The following is a 26007-nucleotide window of genomic DNA, read 5'->3' as shown; positions in this document are numbered from 1 at the left end:
ACGAGTTCTTCGAGTCTCCACAGGTTTTCCCGAGTTTCTGGAGTTTCCACCAGGTCGGAGGCAGAACAAGTTGTCATGAAGAGGTGTTGAAGTCAGCCAGGATGGACTGACTTTTTACAGCGACTAGAAGGAAGACCACTAGAAGAGCAGGTCTTTAACCACCATCCATAAAATCCATGGGGTCGGCTCCACAGAAATGAAGGGAGGTCAACTTTTATCAACCTCCATCCAGATGTTCAACTCGATATCTTTGATATTTTTAGCACCACAAACCTTTAGTATCACACTTTATTATCATTTATTAGGACTTTAATGGAATCCACCAGCAGATTTAGTTTTTGTTGACAAACTTTATTCTTGTCGTCGTGGGACTGCAGTATTTAAAACTCTTCCTTCTATTTGACCTCATGTTTATTAGTTTTAGTGGAGAAACTTATTTTAATTGTCCATTAGTCTCTTAAAAAACAAATAATAAATTGGATTAGTCAAGAAGTTTAAATTTCTTACTTTGTCATATTTTAAATATGACAAAAAATATCAAAATAAAGCGTCTTGAGACAATTTGACCTGTAGTTGGCGTTATATAAATAAACTTGAATTAAAACTGTATGTATCTTGTAATGTTGGAGTAATTCAGCCATTTATGTTGGAAAACACATTTTCTTTGTCCATTAATTTGTTGATTGTTTTCTCCACTAATTCATTTCTTGTTTTGGTTTATAAAATGTCAAACCCAAATATATTCAGTTTACTGTCATAAAAACCAAAAAGATTTACATTCATGATGCAGGAATCAGGCAGTTTTTCACTTTTTATCTTAGTTTAGTCAGAAAGATAGTTGGTAATGTGTGAATTGTTGCAGCTTGTGAGCCGTAGAAGGTTTTAATCTTTGGGACCGAGTGTCAAAAAACATTTAGACACCAACATCAACAAAACACTCAACAAAGATTTGAACATCATTAAAGGGAAATCCAACTTTTGCATGACAATGTCTAATTAAAGGACATTTATTTCCAAAGTAAATGTGTGATATTCATCCTCTGGAGCTTTCTCTTCACATCGTCTTCCACCTGGACTGGTTTGGTCGGGAGCATGTGCAACAAACATTTGAAAAACTGCACTTTAACATCAATGAATGACACTGAAGTTTAATCTCTACATAAATGAGACTGAGTCTGGATGTGCTGCTCTGTCATTAACGCCTAAGTTTAGGGAAAGTTCAAACAAAAGAGGACAGTTCAGATAAGACTTGAGAATGAGCTAATTTTGAACAAACATCTCAGACTTTCTGAGCTTCAGCACCTCTAGCAAGATATTTTAACAACAAGCAACTGAAGAGATCCAGAAGTTGGAGAGAGTTAGCTTCAGCTGAGCCAAAGAACATGTGGGACACTAACCTAGCAAACATTTCAGACTTTTCTCTGTGAATTCTGGGAAATAATTTACTATTTAATGAGAGCTACACATCTGAACTCAGTCTCATTAAAACAGACTCTAATTCAGTGTCATCCATCCATATTAAAGTGCAGTTACCCAAAATGTTTGTTGCATGAGCTCCAACAAAACCTGTCCAGGTAGAAGGCCACTTTGACAAACAGGAAGTGGAAGATTCCAAGTAGATTTATAGAAGGGGGAACCGGACTGTACTAAGTGTGGTGGAATATAGAGGGGTGTTCTGTTGGTTTTTAAGGCTGATAATGATTATTAGTGAGACATTTGGAGTAGATATTCATTTGCAGTAAATGAAAGTATTTAAAATCTTGGAGTTAAATTTTGAAGAACACAAACTAACAGAAAATTTTGTTGATATGTTTTTGTTTTGTTTACAGACGTTAAGTTAAAGGAGTTTTATTCGTGACGTATAACCAATCAAATCACTCCAGAAGACAGAGCGACCACAGGTAGATAAAGGTTCAGAGCCAAAGTAGCGCCATTTTTAAATTTATTTATTATCGTAAACCGGTAAAAAATAAAATACTGATAATCAGTAAATCAGTCAGCCCACAATTACTACAATTCTACAATGTATGTCTCTTTCTGGATTGTACTCAGCTGCATGCCTTCGTCCACCCGGCCTCCGTTGACTCGTCCCGCCTGCCGTCTCTGGAACTGAAGCTGGATTGGAACAGACCAAAGTACAGTCCAATCACGATGCCAGCTGCCTCTCAAAAGGCTCCTTCATCTGGCAGGTGGCGCCACTTCTTCTGAGGGGAAGCTGAGCTGGCCCGGCAGAACTTTGGAGATGTGTTCCAGTGGTTGGTGGATGTGTGGGGAGATAGAGAGGGACCTTTGAATTGTTCAGAAAGGAAAACAGGGAACCCATGGGTAGTTTTAGTTTAGGGAGCTACACAGTGGTGTGTTTTGGGGTTTTAAGAGGTGAACAGGAAGAGGTTTTTTTTTTGGTATTGATATATTTTACTTTGTTCCTGGTTGGAATGCCCATCAATGTCAACGTGAAGTTCACTTTTAGTTCTGTTTATTTATTTTTATTTTACTAACACCCATTTGCTTTTAACCCCCTCACATGTTGTGTTGTTATAAACTTACTCTTTCAAAAAAATACTTGTCTAACCCTCTGGAAACGACATGCTATACTATGAGATACAGGCCATACTATGTTATTCTTGAAAAGTATACTATACTTTGACATTTTCTGAACTACATCCTATACTATGGCGTTATACACAGAGTGCTTTGGTTACATGTTGATTCATAATCTAGATTTTTTTCTGTTTTGTTTTTTGACGGGATTACCACAGACCCGACTGTGAACACTGTTGACACCCACCTCAGGGAGACGCTGTCTAAGATCTCAAGGCTGCTTGGTCGTGGTCTTTCTGGTCCTGCTCCAGAACGCCTTCATCAACTACATCTTCTTTTGAAGAGGCCCTCAGATGCTGCAATCTCTGACCTTCAGGAGGAACTGTTACTTTCACTCTGTAACGAGACGGCGGTTATTTTAAAGACCCAGCTCCTGGCGGCTTTGAGTGAAAGTTTAACATCCATCAAAACGGAACTACAGACAGTTAAATCTGAGCTTTCGGTCAGTATTTCAAACATCAAGTCCGACCTGGCTGCCCTAAAGCACGCTGTGGGTGAAACGGAAACTCCACTCTCCACATCACCGATGACATCGTCACACTCCAAAGCAGAGCACCTGTCTGCTGAACTTTTAAAAGTGGACAATAAATGTGAAGAATATGAGCAGCAGCAGACTGTGAGCAGCAGAACAGACGTGATCAGAAAGAAGTCATTTTCTTTTTTCTTTTCTTTCTGGTTGACTTGATGCTGTCAGATGCAGATGTTGGAACTGATTCTGATCTTTCAGGATAAAAACCTGCTTTTCTTTCACAGACTTTTCAGGAAATTATTCTCTCAGGTTTTCTCTGCTATTTATATTTTTATTATCTGTGATTATTTCCTTATTTCATTATTGTAAAATAAAGTTTGAGGCATAAAGACTAATTTAGTTATTTTATTCCTGAAATCTTTGACGTAGCAGAACTAAACTTCCATTTTCCTTCATGTACTTCTGATACTAAACGTATCTTCAACACGGATCATCTGGTTTTAATGAATCAGCAGCAACATCACAACAACAAATGAGACAATTTTCAACAAATTCATGAAACTGATGTCATTTTAAACTATCAGAGTCTGTTTTCGTGTCAAATTAAAGCTGATTACTGACAACTAGAACATTAACGTTACTGTTTCAATCACATTTGGAAAGTTACATTAACGTCAACCAGCCACAGTTTTATGAACTTAATGAATCACATTACAGGAACACAACACACTTCAGCTGTTGACAGCAAACTCAACACAAACATCGTTAGCTTGATGCTACATTTAGCTGCTAATCAGGACTGGTCAGCTACCTCGGTTAGCATTGCTAACATTAAAACTAATATTTACCAGATGCTAACTTTCTTCTCTGGTCAACACACACAGAATTAAACTCCACCAACATCTGGAGTGCATGGCACACAATATATCTGACACTAAAGCTGCATATAAAGTGCATTAAAAGCGGCACCGATATGAAAATAAACATTAACTTACCGAACAATCAGAGTCCGTTCAGTGTCTGCTGGTAGAATCAGCCGGAGGTAGAAAACTGGTTAAAACAAGCCAACGGGCAGGAAAACTGTCTGTGGAAAATGTTCTGCTGCTGCACCGATAAATAAACCAACAGTCATTATATTAGAATTAATCCAAACGAGGAGAGCAGAGTCTCTGCTGCCTCCTCCATAGGACCTGTCAATCATTCCAGACCAGACTGTCACTAAAGTAGCCCCGCCCCCTGGCTTCGCAAAACTTTACCGCTCTATAAAAAAATCTATATTGATTTATTTTAAGATCAGCCACCTGATCTCTCATTTTGACCATGAAAACTAATGAAAAAAAATCATATACAGTCTATGCACCGAACTCTGTTTGACTGCACACTTGCTGATGACCACTTCCGGTGTTCCAGTTTAACTGGTTATCAGGTTAACTGGCGATAGTTGCCGTCTCCAGATGTTTCGTCCGCAGATTCGTCACGATCAGACCTGGATTTACGTGAAATAAAGATACCAGATAAATTAGATCTCGCCGAAAAACGTCGGCATCACTACTTAATAAAGTCTATATCCATGTAAATATCATCTACAGACAGTAAAAAGAAATGTGCGGGCCGAAATAAAAAACGTATTTTTCAAGTACGGTGAGAGGATTCGAACCCACGTAATCCAGCGATAAAATTACGAGTCCACCGCTTTATTCATTGTGCTACCGATCAACTCTGCAAATGTTCTGCTTCATCTACATAGATCACTGTCATCCTGCCAGGTGTTTAACACCTGGCGATTGTTCAGGAAACACGTCCATGTCAACTGGGGATAGTCACAACTTAACACAGGCTTCCTGGTTAAGAACGAGTCAGAAAACTATTTATTGTCTCACTAAGAAAACCCACAACATGAAAGCACGTCCACTGCTGTGTTGTGTGTTAGTTTGTGTGTTCAGTGGAACAGATCCAGAGCAGAACTTCGAGCTTAACTCGGGTTTGTTCTTAGAAACATTCAGACCCTCAGCAGCCTCCCATCAAAACAACATGCAGCAGAACATTAGCTTTATTTGCTAAAATGCATCGGAACAAACTGAGACCACGTTGTTTAAACTAGTCACTCAGAAAACAATAAAAACTCGTTCAGTCATCCACGTCCTAACCGTCATTCAGAGCACTTTAACCACTGACAATATTTTTTTTTTTTTAAAAAGAGGAAGTGAAGGGATCCGACCTGGTCAAAACAAACAATATATTTGTGTGATTTGTGTCTTCCCAAACACCCTGGCTGGTTTAGAAATGGCAGAAGATATTTTTAAAGATGTCGCAGAGGAAGACTAGAGTGAATTCTGGTGTTTGACAGTATCTGATTTAATGACATGTTCCTAATCCACCTTTGAGTATATGTAGGCTAAATATACAAATATGGCAGCACAGTATCTTCAGAGTACAACAGGAATATCTGTAGGTGTAACGTTCAAATGTGACTGTAGTGTGTCTCAATGCCTCCTGCTTATGGCTCACTGTGTAGAGCAAATAAACCATGGTTTCTTTTGACCAGATCGAATCCCCTTACTTCGTTTTTAGGACGTGGATGACTGAACGAGTTTTTATTGTTTTCTGAGTGACTAGTTTAAACAACGTGGTCTCAGTTTGTTCCGATGCATTTTAGCAAATAAAGCTAATGTTCTGCTGCATGTTGTTCTGATGGGAGGCTGCTGAGGGTCTGAGTGTTTCTGAGAACAAACCCGAGTGCAGCTCGAAGTTCTGCTCTGGATCTGTTCCACTGAACACACAAACTAACACACAACACAGCAGTGGGCGTGCTTTCATGTTGTGGGTTTTCTTGGTGAGACAATAAATAGTTTTCTTACTCATTCTTAACCAGGCAGCCTGTGTTAAGTTGTGACTATCCCCAGTTGACATGGGCGTGTTTCCTGAACAATCACCAGGTGTTAAACACCTGGCAGGATGGCAGTGATCTATATAGATGAAGCAGAAAACTCGCAGAGCTGATCGGTAGCATAATGAGTAAAACGGTGGTCTCGTAATTTTATCGCTGGATTACGTGGGTTCGAATCCTCTCACCATACTTGAAAAATACGTGTTTTTTATTTCGGCCCGCACATTTCTTTTTACTGTCTGTAGATGATATTTACATGGATATAGACTTTGTTAAGTAGTGATGCCGACGTTTTTCGGCGAGGTCTTCTTTATCTGGTATCTTTATTTCACGTAAATCCAGGTCTGATCGTGATGAATCTGCGGACGAAACATCTGGAGACGGAAACTATCGCCAGTTAACCTGATCACCAGTTAAACTAGAACACCGGTCTCAGAAAATGAAAAAACTGACCTTTTTTCCGTTTCTGTCCCTTACTGATTTTACTTTTTTGTTATTCTAAATATAAAATGAAAATCAAAGCATTTTTAAAATTTCGTATATCCTTTTTTGATCATGAAAAGGAAAACGCCTTGTATTTCAATTTTAATTTTTGTATTTTAAAGCGAAAATCAAATAACCACTTGTTTTTTCTTTTTCAATACCCGTTTCAGAACGGAAAATCCAATTGCCAAAATATACACGGACCCTGTGGTCTGCTTCGATGGTATCAATCAACCTACTGGGGCAAAAAATGCAGGTAATGTCCTGTGTCATCGTAAAATTTAACATTTTTGTCCTGCATTTATTATATTATTTTTGCAATGATTGTCGGCCTGACACTAGATGGTGCTGTGCCATTACTGAAATGAAACTCACGGTCGTGAAGTAGGAAAAAGAAGCAGCATAAGCAATTTCTTATTATTCACGTGGTAAATGCAAAGCTTGCAATAGCAGGAGAAAACGTGGAGATAAGATACTGGGGCTTCACTGCAGATATAACTGAAGCCCTGCTGACACATATAGGTATATCGTCTCTGCATAACACTTCCACACACTTCCACGGCCCTGGCTGATCCATCTTTCAGTCTGTCTCACAAACATCCACACCAGCAGCACACTGGGACTTCCACTGACAGAAACTTGACATAACTGACACTTGTCATGCCCAGAAGACAACATATTTTGAATTCGATCTTGTGGCAACAACCTCGAGCTTGTTGACTGAGTCAGTCTGAGACTTTCCGCCCCCCGAGTGCTGACCTCCAGACGTACAGATTCTACTGCACAGACTGCATCCACAGCAACTGTAGCATAATAAACACGGTATCAGCTAAAGATTTCATCACTAATATACTTAATTGTTGACATTTTTATTATCTGACCTTCATGTAGATCTGGCAAAAAATAAATAAAGAAATTGAATCAAGTTTTGTGTTTCGGGACTTTCCAGTAAACCCTCCTTGAATTACTGCAGAATAACAAACTCATTAGTCAGCAGTGAGTGAGCTCTCATTTTCACAATTTAAAACCATCAGAGCTGTTGAGAAAAAGCTGCAAGAGACAGCAGGTTTCTCTTTGAAACACGCATAACAAAGCATAGTGCATGCAGTTACAGAAATCAATAAAATCCACACTAATTAATTTAATACTTTGCACATTAATGGAGCACTCCTGGCCAGCTCGTCTGTAAATGCTTTGTATTGAGTGCAGTTTTTGGGAACTATATTTCACTGAGGGTACGCTTGAATGCCCTTTTGTAGGAATGCATTACTTGGCATATAATTGCATTCATTCTCAGCTGGAAACTGCTCACCACTAGACAGCCTGACCTGTTGGTCACTGAGCAGCTGCGATGCATTTATCCTTCCTGTCTGGGAATCGACTCCACAACCATTTTCAATCTTTTTACAGAGCTTTCAACCACATCTACCCAACGTGGCATGTAACCATCAAGCCAGCTATCTGTTTTATTCCGTTATTCCACGGTTGGGCTGCAGTAACACTTGTCTACCCAGCTCCTCCTGGGGTATCCATGGGCCAAGAGAGATATGTGAGTTTGGACTCTACCCCTGTTGGGTCTCTTACCGGTTGGGTGTACTCAGAAAATCTCCAAGGGAAGTGGCCAGGAAACATCCTAATCAGATACCTGATCACCTCAGTTGGATCCTTTCAACATGAGTGATTCTTTTCTGACCTCTCTCCTCATGAAATATGGGCACTTTGATGTTGATTTTTGTGTCCCTGTGGTCCTGGGATCTATGTTGTCAGGGGCAAACCCCCTGGTAGGAACAGCAATGGTCTGGCGACCTGTCCAGGGTGTACCCTGCCTTCGCCTTAATGCAGCTGGGAGAGATTCCAGTCCACCGTCCGAACCAACACAGGATAAAGTGAACCATAGAAAACGGATGGATGAAATCTAATGGTAGGGTCTTCCAAGCTAAGCTGGTTCTAAATTGGGAAATTGAAGCAGACTGAGTGATTTAAACACCTCAGTGAATTGGGAATCAAGGAGCGATGTATCCTTGCTTGGAATAAAGAGGCCGAGGTCCTCTTCTGGGGCCAGATCTGGGAGGGGAGCTTGTTGGTGAGTGTCTTATGGCTAAGCCTTAATCAGTAATGTTAATAATGCATTGACTTGAGAAGCTACATGGGGCCACTGACCGTTGAGTCCACTCCCTGTTGTGATAGGTATTGGGGTCAAGCAGGCACCTAGATGTGCTGACCTCTGACATTACAGACATAACATGTAAATAAATACAAATACTTTCCACTGCTGGTTCCAAACTCTTGTAACCTTCTCTTACATTCAGACCACCACCTGATAATCAGATTATAATAGTCGCAAGGTCAAAGCAGGGCTGCATATCAGTGCAATCCAGGACAGGTCATTATTTCATATGAAGTAGAGCCGTGGGACGAGCGAAGCTCGGAGTTTGCTTGTGAAATATGAGTGGAATCCAGTTTGGCAGGAGAAATGAGAGTTATCACTGGGTTACACTGAGAAATGTGCAGACTTTGATCCTACACTCTGCTGAGACCTGCATCCTACTCAGCTATGGTCGGAAGGCGTACCGTATTCCACAAATGGGCTCCAGTTTTGGCAGGGGAGTGACAGGCCACAGGCTCTGTGAGGATCTGGGAACGCACAAAGTCCAGGCTCCGATAAGGCTCTGACAACCTCAGCCAAAACCTGAAGATGCTCCTGTAAAGCTACTTGGTTTTCAATGCCACGCACGCACGCACGCATATACGCACACACGCACACACGCACACACACACACACTCAGTGCCGACGGTCCATTTGAGCATGTGGTGCAAGTCTGGGTTCAAAGCCCGGTGTGTGTTCCATCACAATTCCTCACACCAAAAGGGTCAAGAGAGGCTCATCCAGACTGGATGGCTGCTCTCATTCCGCTCTTTCAGCTCTTTGTTGCTCACCTCCTTTTTGTCATTCCTCTTTTTTCTGTCTCTCCATCTAACTTTCTTTTAATTCGTTATCTCTCCCGGTGCCTCTGCTCTCTCTCCCTCTCTCTCTCGCTGCCCATTTTTCCCTCTCAGCCAGCCCATTTGTATTCGTTCCTTACATAATGGAGAAATCAGATTGTGGTACTTAGCGAGGATGTAATCAAAGTACTGTGCCTGAAATTTAATTCAGGTAAAGTTGCAGTTAAGAAGAGGATAAATTATAAAGCTCTGTATCCATTAAATGTACGAAGAATAAGGTGCCAGCTTGAGAATTATGACTGATGCAGTACTGGAACAGGATAAGCTATTCATTTTTCCTTTGCCACCACAGATAAATCAGAGAAAAACGTTGGGTTCGCCTGCCAGTTCTCATATTAATGGGCCTTTTGCATTAAGTTTATGACATCTGAGTGCACTGATGAAATACATGTGCATCACAAAGGGCAAATGACACATAATCCTTAAGGAGTAATGTGCACTGACCATTTTTCTGTTACACCACGTGCCTCTTGTAGTTCACACCAGAGGGAATATATATATTGATCAAGCATGGCAAGGTCCTCAGAAGGACGCGTCCCTCCCCGCAGACCCGAGGCACATTTGGCAAGTGTGACTCTCAGACCAATCGTTTTAGTTGTCACACTCTCACCTGATTTATTTCTGGATCGGTGTGCAGCCCCTACGAATCTTTAAAAAGGCAAGCACAGTTATAGAACTCTCACAGTACTCAAGAGCTTTAGAGATTTGGAGTTTTTTCAAGCGAATAACACATCACAAGTGCCATACACGCATAAAAAATGTGTCACATGGACAACAATTTATGCATATAACCAGCGAAAAATTACACTTCACCTCAAGTAACGATTTATATGGATGCTTAAACAAAACATCAACTTCAGCTTCTTTTAGATGCTGATATAATTTTCACATTGCATAAAAAAAAGCATTCAGAATAAGAGGGTGAATATGAGACACATTCAATACAAATTAAATTGTCAGCTTGTGTATCCCTGTGTGACAAAAATACATCATAGAGGTGAGATTTTAGATTCGGATTTGAATGCAACTTCACTTTTTCCCACAGATTTTCTTCAATTAGGTGACTAACAACCATACTTCTGTGTTTTTATTTGCAGCATTGCAAAATTTTAGCAAGTTAAGCTACACCGACAGCATGCCAAATGCTTTAACCCAATTTTTAACCTAAGTTCTGCTATAGTGAATTTACATGTCCCCATATATTGTCAGTTTTAATTCATTTAGAAGGAGGCAAACTGCAGCAATCATACAACAGCCAGCATACATTACAGTAGAGAGCATCTGATTTCTATGTGCATCTCTGTGCCCTGTGGTACTGCATGCAAAATGCCTGCCAGTAACTCTGGAGGAGGATGACTCATCTACCTGTTGTTCACTTCTCTGGGCATCCTCTCTTCACTTTCCATTAAAAAGATAAATTTAATTACAAATTCATTCAATTCTATTATCCACAGCCGGGAACATTGCTTTTCTGAGTTTTTGATTGGAAATACATAATCAAAGTCAATGGACGACCACCGGCTTCGCTTCGCTTCGCTATAATGAATGAAGTGAGATTCACAGCAGAGGTAAAAGATGGCTAAAACCAAGACGCTGGGTGGCGGGTCGGTTTGCCAGACTGTGATTCATACAGCTGAAATACACATTCATGTGAGCCAGCAATAACAGTGTTCACAGAAAAAGCCTGAAGAAAATGAAAATAGTGCCTGAACTGAGATACCAACAGAGATACTTGCAATAAGTGAATATTAGAGCTGTGAAAACCATCAGCGAGTGGATCATATTCAGATTGCGTTTTAGTAGCCAACATAAACTTACTCAAACCATTATTTTGAGGCACACTTGGCTGGTCAAGACTGATATGTCTTGATTTCAGGTTCGTAAATTGCAATACTGGCCATATTATAACTCAGATTGATGTATTTATTATTATTATTATTATTATTATTATTATTTGTGGCTGTTTGATGTCATTAGAAGAAGTGATTGAACTCTCTCATGGCCAAAAACCACACAGAAGCACAACATGGTAGTGATTGAACTGTTAGACTGTCAGGTATTGAAGTTATTAGCTTTGATTCCAGAGGTGGAGATAAAACCAAACACCGAGACCCATACTGGATCTATTTCCTAAAGCCCAATAGTTTTCCCTTAAATGTGTGTAATCCAGTTTCCTCACTGAAAATATACATTAAAATTGCTAAATGATGCAGGTTCTCAGTGTTGCACATCCATGTCCCTCCATCCTGAAGAAGCAAGCTGATGTAATGTGTAATTATGTGTTTTTTTATGTCTCTATCCCACTGAAATAAAGGACTTTTACTTTGATTACCTGGACGTGGACCTTTTTATGTCATTTTTTGGTTGTAATTCTTTCACCCGCCTGAATCATTATTCATATCCATGAACACGGCTAATTTAAAGGACACCAGCGGTCACTTTCCTCTTTGAAATTATCAAAGTATTGGACAAATTGCAAATGTAGACATTCAGGACAGCAAAGATCTTTTAGAAAAGTCATCAGTGCCAAAATGCTAAGAATTATTTTCATTTAACCAGCTCTGTTAATTGGGGTTTCATGTACACAAGCAAAATAGACATTTTTGTTTATCAAATAGTCAGAGATTTCAGGAAAATACATAGACCGACTCACTTGAACTATCACAAAATTATATGTAGTCGAACATCAAAAGCCTATTCTGAGCCATGAAAAACAGTGGAAGCCTCTAATTTTGGATGTAGAGATATCAGCAGGTAAAAATGCTCAGAGATGAAGTATAATATCTTAATATCCACATAATGCACTGTATTAACTTTGAGGATACCTTAGGTCGAAATTTTAATTTGTCCGATACTAATTTAGTGCATATCAGCAATTATTAGAATGTTAATGTTAAGATTGTGATTCGGGATCTGTCAGAAGTAGCACTGCTATTGTGAGAATCTTGTGTATTCATACCGAGAGCTAAGCCTCTAAAGAAAGACATTTTTATAAATGTTGAAACTCCCATTAAGGCTCTGATCTGTTTCAATTTAGCAGTTACGGTGGCATCATCTCTGCGATGCATACAGCTGAATTCCTTACAAAAAAAGCATCTGTCGTTCTCAACCCATTTCATTCTAAACCAATTTTACGTTGATTCATCCTAATCTTTGTGCAAACTCTTCTTAATGCGACTGAGGATTCAACTTCCACTGATTTCTCTCTGCTCCAAGTGCAGCTGCTGTTCCAGTAGGAGGTACTCAAGGTTCACATGCAGCAGCCGTGACACTGAGGCCACAGTAAAACGAGGGCACGCCACCACTTGTGGCCAAAGATGCCTCTGGGTATTTGGAGGATTCATAAACCGCAGACAGCAACCAGCCACCGCCGCCCTCTCGTCTCTGCAGGTCAACCAGAGTGGCCGTCCGCTAACTCAGTCGAGGCCGTGCACAAACTGACGCTTTGTAGGAACTTGGCTGTGCACGAGATACCAACCACAACACTTGCAGACAAAGCCTCACTGTTTACAGAGTTTGGGATTTGAGGTGAGGGAAGAGGAGGCAACAGGAAGGAGGAGGAGAGAGAGATGTGGGTCTCAGCTTCCACTGTTTCCAGGAGAAAAAAACAGAAATGACTAGGGGAAATGGGACCATAATGCTGCCCACAGGAATTCAAGTCTCAGGCCTAAAAACACTGAAAGGTCATTCTGCATGTCCTACACGTGGATTCAGTTTATGTAAGAAGGAACCGCACTGCACATTGGGTGCAGGAGAGGGGAAAAAAGAGGGGTGGGCAGAGGTGAAGGATAAATTAGCTCTGTGCATGTGGTGCTGTTCCATCAACACTGGGATGGGATGTATTGAGGCTGTGTGCAGCTCAGATCCGAGGTGGTGAATCAAAAGAAATATGTGTTTGTGTGCAGGGAAGCAGAGGTAGGAGGACTCCTCCAAGGGAGACTGGCAACCTGAAGCATCACACAGAGACTTGCAGAGACAAGGAGACTACAAGCCTGGGCTGGGCAAGCTGCCACAGAAGCTCTCAGTGTCATAAAGGATACATCATGACTTTAAGCATCACTGTGGAACTCTCTGTCCGAACGAGCCAAGTTCCGCAAACACCAAATGTCACTTTTTAACTTCAGCAGTTTCTGTCAACGTCTTTCACTTTGGAAGCCATCACAGGTGCATTAAAGTAGTGCAATAATTCACAGTGTCAGTGTTGTTAATGCTGCTGTGGTGCAGAAGTGTGGTAAAAAGGCTGCCCTTGGCCCAAGGGCGACAGGGCTCTCCACACATCACCAGGCTGAGGCGAAACGAATCAGCCTCTCCTGTTCATTGTCTGAGCTAATTAATAACTAATGAAGGATGTCAAATTTCGTTTTATGAAGCCGGTCCTCTACTGGAAGTGCAGTGAATTTAATGGCTGCTGGCTGTCTGGTGTTTTGGCGAGGAACAATAAATAAACCCAGGCCAGTTGCTTCATTATTTCTACAACCACAGGCCTTTGGAGAGAACTGGGATCTACAGTGAGTGACCACAAAAATGACACTCTTGTACAATGTTATAATTCACTAACTCCACTCTGTTTCACATTTATTTTTTTAACAAGGGTTCACGAGGGTAGACCACTCGATTTGAAAAAGGAAGGACTAAATATTAGTACTGTAGCACTTAACAAATTAGAAGCTGTGAAATGACATAACGAGGCAACACCAAAACTGTAGATTAGAACTGCATGATATCAGACCCTGTGTTATGCTGAACAGTTAAACGTAGGCTGTTGCCTTCTTTTCCTTGACTTGATTAAACAGCTGTAGCATCACACAGCAGCAGGATTCACTCAGTCTCTAAACCCAGAGAGCTGCCGTGTGCAATTTATGCATGTGGCACAGCAGGTGGCTTTTTGATTATCTCAGTTTTTTGACATGTATTTGTGTTGCTACATAGCCTTATTAACCTTTCTACATGCAAACGGCAAGCTGAGCTGCTGCACAGAATTACAGTTTCTACAGTGGAAACACTGAGTCGGGCTAAGGGTGAATCCAGCACCATCAGAGCTGTTGATATGTTTCTATTTTCAGCAAATATGGTTTCCTCTGGACAGTTTTTTGAGGCATATGAAGCAGATTGTTATAGAGGATTGTCATTTTTGCTGCTTAAACACAGTAATATTTTCAGCTGTGGCATTACTCTGTGTACGGACTGATCTAATTACTTAAGTAATTAAAGATTCAGTTGGATCAGAGCAAAGACAGGTTTATTTTTATTAATGACAGAAATGTAAGTGTTTCCTAATTCTTTAATTAAATGAAAATGTTAATGCAGTTTGGGGTATAGGTTTATATAATTAGGCTCTTGTATTATTGTCCTACAACACTGTCTGACATTACCTACAAGTTCTGATAATATTTCAAAGAAACGCTTGAAGGACAATTAGACTTTCAAATAATGTTCCTATGAGGTTAAATTTAAACCACAAAAGAATGTTTAAATATCCAGAGGAAGTTTGGAGGATGTTGGCAGATTATGTCAAATGATAACAAAAAAGAACAATTTCAAACCAACATTTAAAAAGTATTTTCTAGATGTTTTGGAGGCTTCAGAATGTTTTTTAATTTTTTTTTATTTATAACATGTTCCTGGAATTTGATATATTAACAAAGGTGTAACATTCTGCTGCAATATTCTGGGAATATTTTGCTGTTGAGAACATTCTTCTATTAAATGTTCCCACAACGTCAAATAATAACAAAGGAAGAACATTTGCAATGCAACATGTTTTGAGAACATTTTTGTGTCTTTAGTGTCTTTAGAGAACGTCATATTGCCTTTTAAAAGAACATTCTGGGAAATAATAGAAAATTTCCCATTAAAAACATTTCTCGAACTTTGCAGACCTTTTCTAAGAACCCTAAAAAACTCCTAGCTGGGTTGGAACTTTTTCTTCCAATTTGTTTAATATGCTGTTTCATCCAAGGTGCAGTCAGTATACAAATAAAATTAAGCTAAAATGAGAACTCTCCCAAGTGGAATTTGGCAGTTTAGATAGATTTAATCTGATCGAATGCGAATAATACAATGGAATTTAGCTTAGGAACATGTTTTTTCCAGTAACAGAGCTGTTGATTCTTTGTCCACAGAACATATGTCAAATTTTAACCACTTTCTACCATAGAAGTCATTTCTACTGATCTGCAAGCTCCCTCTCCTCTAAAATTCCACTTTCGCCATGACTTTGTGCACCTACATTAGATAGACTTCTTTTTTCTTCAGTATACTATTACTATGAGTGCAATGACCGCTTTCTTACATCAGACTATTTGGTGCATATATTCCTGTCTTGGTTTAATAATATATTATTGATGACATTATTCATCTAACAAATTAGGTGTAACACCATTGAAATGTTACTACCAGCAGACTGCATTTGTCAGGCCGTAAAGTAAGCAGTGGCATCTGTGGCAGACAGAAACACAATTAATTAAAATTAATTAAAACTTCTATGCCATTTTCTGAAAACTAGCCCCTGTTGACGCAAGGTAGGTAGGTAGGAATTCACACTGAAAAAATGATTACAAGAGCGCTTCACACGACAGTAGAGTCTCCTCAGTTTGTCAAAACATGACAAAGTGTGTGACATTCCTTATACATGTGAGTGAATGTGTGCGACTCCATTTGAACAGCGCTGCCACAGAGGAGGTTGCCAGTTATTGTTAGACTGGAGCACATCCGCATAATTTTTTCATTCTCCGCTCCTTTCTCCGCATTAAAATTAAATCCCTCACAGGGAGACGCTGATGAATACAATCACACAGTCACTTGCAAAAAAAAACTCTGTCATTACAGCTTCCTCGGACTTTTAACTTTCAATTCTGGGTCACGCACCTCCAGAATTCAAAGACGTTCTGCAAAGCTTTGATCCTTAAGTGTCCTCCCCGATCCTGCTGAAGCTGCACATTCAGACCTCATGGCATGTTAGTTGCACCCTGGTCTTCCACTGGGAAAATTTAAAGCAGCTCCTCTGTGCCACAGCTCCCTGCCTGGGGCTATCAGCAGTCCGGCTCTGACAGCATAGCACTAGACCTGGTGATGCTATAGGACGATACAATATCCGCCCGTCTTTGCAGGAGCCCGGGGAGAGATTACCAGCTATGCAGCATGTTGATTCTTCTGGGTTCATGAAAAATCCCTCGGTTTTGCTTAGAAATGACCCTCTGAGTTGCACCCTTTTTGCAGTGTGATCAAAACATGACTATGAATTCAGCTAAAAAGGCGCTAAATTGTAAAAGATTTTGATCGTATCTGGATTATAGGCGCTGAAACATGATTATATGCAAATATTTTGATATCGAGAAGTAAATTCACTTCAACGCGGTTTTAATTTCCTATCTAAATGCCTTTTGGCCTGCAAAAATCCCTAAATCAGCTCTTACTGGGCTGCTAAACATACACCACCACTGGCCTTTCTCGCTCTCCGACTCCCCCAATGTTTCTCCACTGGAATTGGTTAGAACATGTCTAGCTTGAAATCACTGACCTTTTTGTTAACTGCGATTTAATGGGGTGATTAGGTCTACTTCGCTCTATTTTCTAAGTATACATTCATCTTCCTAAAAGTGTTGACACTGCAATAACCCTGCCTTTCAGCAGGCTCCTCACAATGCCCGCTTGCTTACCGGCCAAGCACCAAACAAGCACCCCCTTGACATTTTCGTGCGCCACTTTATGAAATCCATAAATTCTGTGTATTTATGATCAGCCTGCCCGGCGCTCATAATGAGAGCCGTGAATGGTTTGTCTGGCAGTGCTCTGACCTGCTGACCAAAGGAAAACATACAGTAGGCTCTAGTTATTTAAAGGGGTGATGTCACCTCCAACTAATCACTCGGATTGTCCCGTTCTGAGTGCATCGACCCTTATGTAAGTCTCAATGAAAATGTCACTGCTAAAGCATACAATTTGGACTGTACACGGACAGAACTGTTCCTGTTGGTGTTTCTAGCAGCATTCCTGAAGCAGACACAGCCAGCAGTGATAGTGTTATAGGAAACTGGCCTCACCAGAAGACCAGCAACACTGGTTGTTTGTTGAAACACTTAAAGCCTCATGAATCAATAGCTTCTATATTAACAATTGATTGAATGTCTACATGTTGTGTCAAGGGGCTTTGCAGTCACACTAAGCGGCTTTTTAACCTCTCTTTGCTCGTTGGCTCAACAAAGGATGTGACTGTTACATGGCAAACCAAAGAAACAAGTTGCATCACATCAAAATACAATAGTGGCACCATTTTTTTCTTTAATAGATTTAATTCCCTCTACCTAAATGGACTTCACTGTAGAAGTGTCAAATAATTTGTTTTTGAAAAAAAATGGCCATTGTTCAGACAAATTGAGCTTAAAGTAAGAGGAATGAGGATTTTTTAAAAAATTTTTAGTTTTAAGGTGTGTTTAAACTGTACAATATGGCAGCAAATACACGTTAAAAGTAAAACATGATGAGTTAATGAAAAGACAAAAGGTCTATATGGAGCTTTTCTTTCAAGGAAATCTCCCTGAAATAAGGACACTCAAGCAACTGCCTCCATTTTTCATAATAACTAGTACAAATTTAAACCCTATATTAAATCTTGGTAGAACCCATCAAATAATGAAAATAAACTGCACAAAGTTGCATCTGTGGGAGAAAAAAATCAATGTGAAAATGCATATAAAAGAGCATTTGCTATTTCACCAAACTATCAAAAATAAATAGTGTTTAAGGAGGTATACCTCTCAATGTTGGAAAAGCGCTAAATGTGGGAACCTGGAGAGAAAAAATAAGAAGAAGTGAGAGTTCTTGGTAAATCTGGGGATGAATCAGGGGCGGCTCAGGTGGTACAGTGGGTTGCCAACTAATCTCAAGGTTGGCGGTTTGACTAAGTGTCCTTGGGCAAGACAATGAACCCCAAGTTGCTCCCAATGGCAGCCGTGCAACCCTGCATGGCAGCTCTGTCATTGCCTGTGTGAATGGATGAATGGAATCTAGCTAGGAATAAAAGGTGCTTTCATCAGGGCAGATCATTAACACTCAATCTGCACAATACAACTTCAGCAAATGTCAGTTGACTGGCTGTTTATGGTTAACAGTCTGGCAGTCTATCAGTCCGATTCACCCAAATATAAAAATCTCACTCCAAAGGCACCTCAATCCAACTTTCATACCCCGCTGGAGTAATAAGGAATCACCTAAGAGGCTGAATCCGGGACTGTTTCTCACGGGCCAGTTACTTCCCCGCATTGTGGCCAGTCACCTTTCTGACACACAGTTCAATGGTTTGTCTCGGCAGACAGGGAGGCTCTGTAATGTTTCGTAATCAAGCTTATCCATCCGAGCGTGGCGAGCAGCTGGCCTGAGCTGATATTAGTATGCCCCTGGTGTGGCTCGGTGACAGAAGCTGGATCGCGCTCTCCCTTCCTCTCTCCCTCTCACTGCATGGTGTCAGATGGAGTTTTATGTGACAGGGTGGAATGAAATGTGCCGTCGCTCTCCAGCAAACTCAGATTGGCTTTGTGGCTTTTTACTGTTTTTGAGATAACTGATGGTCAAAGCGCAGGTCAGTCTAAGCTGCCCAGTACTCGCTCAGACAGCTTGTTTGCAGATGCAAATGTGATTTGTGGGAAAGCCAAAAAAATTGGACTATAGATGGACAGAGATTTCAAATAAAAATATGTGTCAGAATTTTGAATTTGGAAAAAGCTGCTGGTGTGGAGCCTTTTGCTGTAATCTGACAGCCTGTGATAAAATGAGGTTGCACATTTGGATTGTTGTACCTGGAACAGCTTTCCCTCCCCTCCACCATGACAGATGCTGCAATTAGTGATAGTGATGACTGCCAACTGCTGTCATGGCTTTGTATCACCCACCCATCTCTGCCCTGTTTGTACTGTTTTCTGTTTTTTTTTTTTTTGTTGTTGGAGGGAATCATTAGCTTATCTCGATATGGTGTTTCCAACAGAGAAACAGCAACCACAGAGGCAGTGCTGGCTCAAGCAGGCATCCACACCCAGCAAGCAGTAGCTTGACTGCAGTCGATGCTTTACGAATTGTTCTCTTTATTCAAGGCTAGTAGTCTTTTTACAAATGCAGACACTGCCCTGGAAAATGCTTGTATCCACTTGGCTGGCAACAAAATTGTAACCCGACTATAAAAATCATGATCATATAAGCATCATAATATACTACAAAGCATCCTGATCCAGTAATGGACTCACTGTGCTGCTCCCGTCCACCTCATCTATTATTTTCATATCTCGCCATGTTTTATTTCTAGCATAACTCAAACTTGCAATATATTTAATAGCTGGCATTTTATCTCCCAGCTAATGCTTTGTTTGGAGGATTTGGTAGCAATAATAAAGTCAAAGTGGCAAAAAAAACGGAGGAAAGATGATCATTTCTGTTTTCTGGTGATTTTAAATTCTTTCAGTAAGTGCTACATTACAGAGCATGACTTTTACTTTAATGTTTTGTTTTACTGAAGTAGCTTTGTTGACAAGGAAAAAGCCCACAGTAACAGTTACTTGCATTTTCCAGCCTGACACCAGTAATTTACAGGAGGAGTCGGTGTCCAAAGAAGCAATGCAACAGAAACCAGAGGAAGAACAATGACCATAACACCTTCCCACAAGAATCTTGTTGTTATTGTCCCAAATGGATTGCGGTAGAATTTGCATATAAATCTGCTGCCAGGAACTATAGACAAAAATGTCACAATTTCAGTGCCACTGTGCTTACCTTTGTAGAATACTTAAAAGTTATTTTATAAACATTTATTTCAATTTTCTTGTGATTTTTAACAGTTTCGCAGCTAAAATCCACCATCCAACATGTTATATTTTAATTAATCAGAGTGTTTTTTTTTCCAATGCTGTGCTAAAACAATGCTAATTAGGATTTGGGGGAATAATACCCACAAAATCTGTTGTGTAAAAGCTTTTTTTTCCTTTAACAGCTGTAAACGCCCATCGTAAACTTGCACATTCGCTCACAAGACAAAATTACTGCAGTTGGAAACGTGCAGGAATTAGACCAACATGTGTTTTCCAGAACAGTCACAGTGTCATAACAATTTAACTGTGCTTTATCGTTGCAAATATTATATTAAATGTACACGGATTTAACAACAAGCTTACTATTGTGCCGTACAAAGCTCACTTTCATGTCGCTGAATCTGAACACATTCCAAGAGCTGGGAGGAAAGAAAAAAAAAAACCCCACATGGCTAAAATAGTCTTACAGTGGAAAGGCTTTTTTTTTCTTTCTACGCCTCTCTTCTTGTCCATCCATTAATAGTGAATTCATTGGTTGCCAAGTTTGCGACTAAAACCCAGATAGATAACAGGTAATGTTATCCACCTTGACATTTCCCCAGTAAAATGTAATCTGTGGAATTTAAGCTACATTTCTTCAGAGACCTGCTCTCCACTGTTTTCTCCTCCTTTTCTATTGATTTAATACAGAGACGAGGAGGATAAAGGCAGGGACAGAGGAGGGAGAAACACTATTGCAGAGGCATGGATTTCTGGAACATGTTTCTTTTTTTTGCCATGCTACAGCAGGATTTACAGCGACAGAACATAAATGGGCTGCATTTACAGTGGCTTTCCACTTCATCCCTGCATTCTGTTTTTTTTTTTTGGTGTTGTTGCATTAGTGGAGGGAGAAGCTGAGTGACAAAGAAAGGATGGGGTCAGTGGCTGAATTAACATCACTGTCTGACATAATGAACTGTAGAAATGGACAGACAAGCATGACTGGGGTTCTTTTCTGTTTTTTTTCCCCAAGAAGCCACACACTGAGGACATCTTTCATATCTGGCCTTATAAAAACAAACTGTGACATTTGTGTGTTGCACAGTGCGGTTGGTAGCCCTCTTGAATCGATGCTTATCTCTCTCTTTTCCAAAATAGCATGGGAATAGGAGAAATACAAGCACAAAGAACACTTCAAAGTCCTTGGAGGCAGAGAGAAAAGAAAGCTGCCGAGCTTGTATGGGCAGCATTAGGGCAACATCCATCCCCCGGTGAGGGGGGTGGACCATAGAGGACCTCGGTTCTTTTGTTACAGTGTGAATGATGGACAATGCTGCTACTGTGTACTGAGAGCAGGAGCCATGCCACTGCTGGCTCCGTAGGACCGCCAAAGCTTGTCACAATTACTCTTTTTCCTTTGTTGTGTTCTTTCTTTTTCTCTAATCTTTCTCCCCCACTCCCCCTCCAATCCCTCCAGGTTTCTTTGCCCTTTTTTCCCAAATCTCATCTTTTCAAAATGATGGTTTGTCTCACCACCACTTCTTCATCACACACCGATCCAACCTGACATCCTGCTCCAGGGACATCTGCAAACAGTCCAACCGTCCCACAGGACTCAGCAATATGGTTTTTATGTTGAAGTGTCAGACACTGTCACGTAGTTGGCGGTGTGAATCTAAGTGTAAAACTGGGCAGGTAATTTCTGTGATGATAATACATTTTGCATCAGCAGATCCAAGGCTTGGATTCCAGCAAACTTAAAGTAAATAAGAAAAATAAGCACCAGATTTGGGCATTTCTCTAGACTGGTTTGAACCTTTGACCTGAGACTAACCTAAAATGGTCTTGAATTACTTCAGATTAGACTTGGATTTAAAATGAACATATCTTGAATGCACTGAGACTTCACCAAGGAATTTAAAACTTGACTTAGACCTGACTTGAGCCTTAAGTTAGACTCATCCCAAAATAGCTGAGACTTTATCTATGATTAGAGTAATCTTGGGCTTATCATGTGCATTGATTTGGACTTGTCCTAAAAGAATTGAGATCTGCCATTCTTGAATGACTTGAGATTTAACTTGTGCCACTATTTAATGACTTGAGACTTAATTTGGACCATTTTTAAAAATGAAATTAGGCTTTGGCACTTCTCAAGACTTGGTTTGGACCTGTCACAGATGATGGCAGACCAAGTCGAATGCCTTCAGCTTTGATTTGAGTTTAACATGGACCTATCCTGAATGCACTGAGACTTAACTTTGAGTTAGTATTCAATGACTCGACACTCCATTTGGACCTGTCTTTAACAATGAGATTTAGCCTGGACATGTGTCAAGACTGGGTTTGGACCTGTGACCTCAGACTCACTTGAAATTGCCTCAAATTACTTAAAATTTGACTTGAACTCAACACGGATGCATCTAAAGTGCAGTGAGACTTTGAATTACAGTAAGTGATTTAAAATTTGGCTTGGACCTGACTTGAGCCTGAACTTTTAACGGATCCGAAAATACTTGGGGCTTGACTTACAAGGTAGTGTAAAATGTCGTTATTTTTGAAAGAAAAAGCTTTTTTTTTTCAATGAAAATAACATTAAATTATTCAGAAAACCAGTGTAGACATTGTTAATGTGGTAAATGACTATTCTAGCTGGGAACGGCTGATTTTTAATGGAATATCTCCATAGGGATACAGAGGAACATTTCCAGCAACCATCACTCCTGTGTTCTAATGCTACATTGTGTTAGCTAATGGTGTTGAAAGGCTAATTGATGATTAGAAAACTGGAGTGTAATTCTGTTAGCACATGAACAAAAGTAGGAGTTTTCATGGAAAACATGAAATTGCCTGGATGACCCTAAACATCTGAACGGTAGTGTATGTTGAGATTTAGTTTGAGTTTATCCTGAGCAAGGACTTGTACTTGTCTTGAACGACTTGAGACTCGACAGTCTGAAATTACTTGAGATTGGACTTGGATTTTTGTTGAATCACTTCACTTATTGCAGTCACTCTCCAAGTGACTTTACACTTGATTTGAAACTTGTCGTGACACATTCGAGACTTGAATTGTCTCAAATGACTAGTGACTTAAGTTGCCTTCAAGTGTTTCACTTTAGAGGTCTGCTAATAACTTGTGCGCTAATGACTTGAGATTTGGACTTTTGCCACAGCTCGCTTTGATTTCCCCTAACAGATTTTCAAACAGCTCTGGGCGCAGGAGGGCTGGAGTTGTGTGTGCATTGTAATAGCGGTCAGCCTGCAGATGCATTTTACACAACAAAGCTTCTCTGAAGAGACCTGCTAACAAGAGAAAAAGCTGAAATAACATGTACGGCGTATAAAATGAGGTGGAGGTGCTCGTGCTTTCAGATGCACTTGAAGTGCTAATGAAAAAGGGATGCATAAAATGCTTCACATAAATGTAGAAGCAGCCAGCTGTGGAATATGGCAGCTGTTAAAGTGGAGAGGGTATTTTTTATTGAACAAAGCTGGGACGACTGCAGAGGAGAGACCGTGTGGCGGCTACGTTTTACTTCAAGAAACTTTAGGGAACAACCCTTGAGTCTCATATTCAGCACACAATAAAATGTGAATAGCTTTCCGAGAAGAGGTGCTGTGGGAAAGAAGATGAGAATGAACTTGAGAAAGGTGTGTGTGTGCATGGGTGTGTGTTTGTATAGTGTGTATGTACATGAGAGAGAGACAGAGAGAAAGCATAATGAAGGCACTGGGACCAAGGACCTGTACTGTATATCTTTCTGTTGCAATCTAAAAAAAATAAGGCGCATTTAATTGAGTCAGTGAAAAGAATGCCATTGCAATTCACAGCATATTGATTTTACGCTGCTGTGCTGAATGTGAGCGGCTGTTGTTTCCAATAAAAAATATTACAGAGAAAACAGACAAAACTGCCAGATTCCTCAAAGACTGAGCAGATTTGAACTGTTGTCTCTGTGAATCTGCTTTGTAATCGCTGAGCGCGACACAAACAGAGCTCCGAGCAAATAGTTTTGTTTTGATGAGAAAAACATGAGAAGGAATGAGAGGTTGAGGAACAAAGACGCAAAGTTTATTATGCATGTCAACTGCAGCTAAATTTCGTTAGTTGTCTGCCTTTCATTTATGTTAGGACTGGTGACTGTTGACCGTTACAGCTGTCACACAAGGCATTTGCTCAAAGAGTGCTTGTGCAACTTTTTTTTAACGTCTTTGCCACGCTAGAGGAATTTATGTTGCCTTCCAGATGCCTCAGGACATGAATATTGCATTTAGTTCGAGCCCAAACACTAACATTATTTATAAAGGCAATCATCATCAGCCGTGAAGAGAACCCTGTCTGTCTGTCTGCACCGAGCAGCTGACTTCCAACAGCCTTCTTTGTGTTTCAAAGTGACGCTTGTTGTGGGTTAATGAAGCAGAGATTCAATCAGCCCATTGGTATATATTTTTACATTGCAGCAACGTGTTAATTTATGCAGCTGCATCCCCTCCGGTACCTGATGATCTGAAAGATGCACATTTCTGGATCCTGTTTCCTTCCCTCATCTGTTCGACAAAGATCTCCTCTCTTCCTTGACCGCCAGGTTGTCTCTGTGTCTTCACTGTGTGCTTGATGAGGCTGTCAAAGAGACAGTGTCTGGCCAAGTGATGAGATAAGACAAGGGCGATGACTTGCCTCGGTTAGTCTCACCTGCAGCTGCTGGCAAAGTCAGAACATGCCAGTATGTGTTTGTGTATGTGAGTCATATGTAAATCCGTATTATGGAAATCTCAGGTGCTCACTTTTAGCTATACCCTGAAAATGACTGTGGAGAGCATTTGCTGCGCATCAGTCAGGGACAAATTATTTACAGTCAGCGGTACTTAAAAAGCAGCCAGTAAGTATTTTGACATTCACCCTTTTTTTCTGTTTTCTGTTAAATTTTGTGGAATTGGCTCTGGAGTCTGGCTCATTGGATGTGGAGTGAAACAATGAATATGAGGGTAAAAGCCACACACTGAGGGTTCTTACATTCATATTAGATGAATAATGTTTTAACAGTAGCCCTGCAATAATAATAATAATAAAATACACGAAAAACTATGATGTGGATGAAGAACAAAATGCAGAAACACGTGATAAAATGAGGAATCAGTGTATTAGTCGTACTATTGCCATAAAAAAAATTGCAGCGTTGAAACACCAAAGCCATCATTTGGAAACGTCCCAGTCAATACATATACAGAGTTCTCTGAGGATATCTGCAGGGTTTTAGCGTTTTATATGGAGAGGATATGGTATAGCATTTTCACAATGTTTTTTAATCTCATCATCTATGACATACAGTTTTCTCCCATAAAATTAGAATTTCATGAATTTGAATTTATTATTTCCACATTACAGCATTTTAAACACTGATTAACTCTGAAAGACTCACTATAAATGGACCGAAAAGCCCCGCTAGCCAAGCAGCAGCATGACCACAAAAAAGACTTGTAAGCTTTCCATTTGAAAGCATATCTGAACATGTAATTGTTTAGTCCTCTAATATATTGGGGCCAATAAAGTGTCCTTTCCTTTCAGAGTGGTGGACAACTCTCAACATAGTTTTTCTGTTCATTTGCATTAGACGTATCATTAAAACTACTGAGGTCTACAGGAAGTCTTGCAATGGTGGGTGTAATCTTGATCTCCACAGCACTGTACATAAACAACAGAAAAACCTGAGGATGCTTTCAGAAGTAATGTTGTGAATAGTTGCTTTTTTTAAAGGCTGAAGTAGCTTCATACAAAATGCAGTAAA

The 26007-nt window shown here is 40.2% G+C and overlaps 1 long non-coding RNA gene across 1 annotated transcript; it reads right to left on the bottom strand.

Moving 5' to 3' along the window:
- Positions 1–1929: 1929 nt before the first annotated feature.
- On the bottom strand, positions 1930–4335 carry LOC129347356 (uncharacterized). Its single transcript, XR_008599420.1, has 3 exons — positions 4066–4335; positions 2789–2937; positions 1930–2287 (listed from the first exon to the last, which is right to left on the bottom strand). It is a non-coding gene; the product is annotated as an uncharacterized LOC129347356 (long non-coding RNA).
- Between the last annotated feature and the right edge of the window lie 21672 nt (positions 4336–26007).

The sequence above is a fragment of the Amphiprion ocellaris genome, chromosome 18 (assembly GCF_022539595.1).
Source record: "Amphiprion ocellaris isolate individual 3 ecotype Okinawa chromosome 18, ASM2253959v1, whole genome shotgun sequence".
Lineage (NCBI taxonomy): Eukaryota > Metazoa > Chordata > Actinopteri > Pomacentridae > Amphiprion > Amphiprion ocellaris.
The sequence above is the reverse complement of the archived record's forward strand: the minus strand, read 5'-3'. Positions and strand labels throughout refer to the sequence as shown.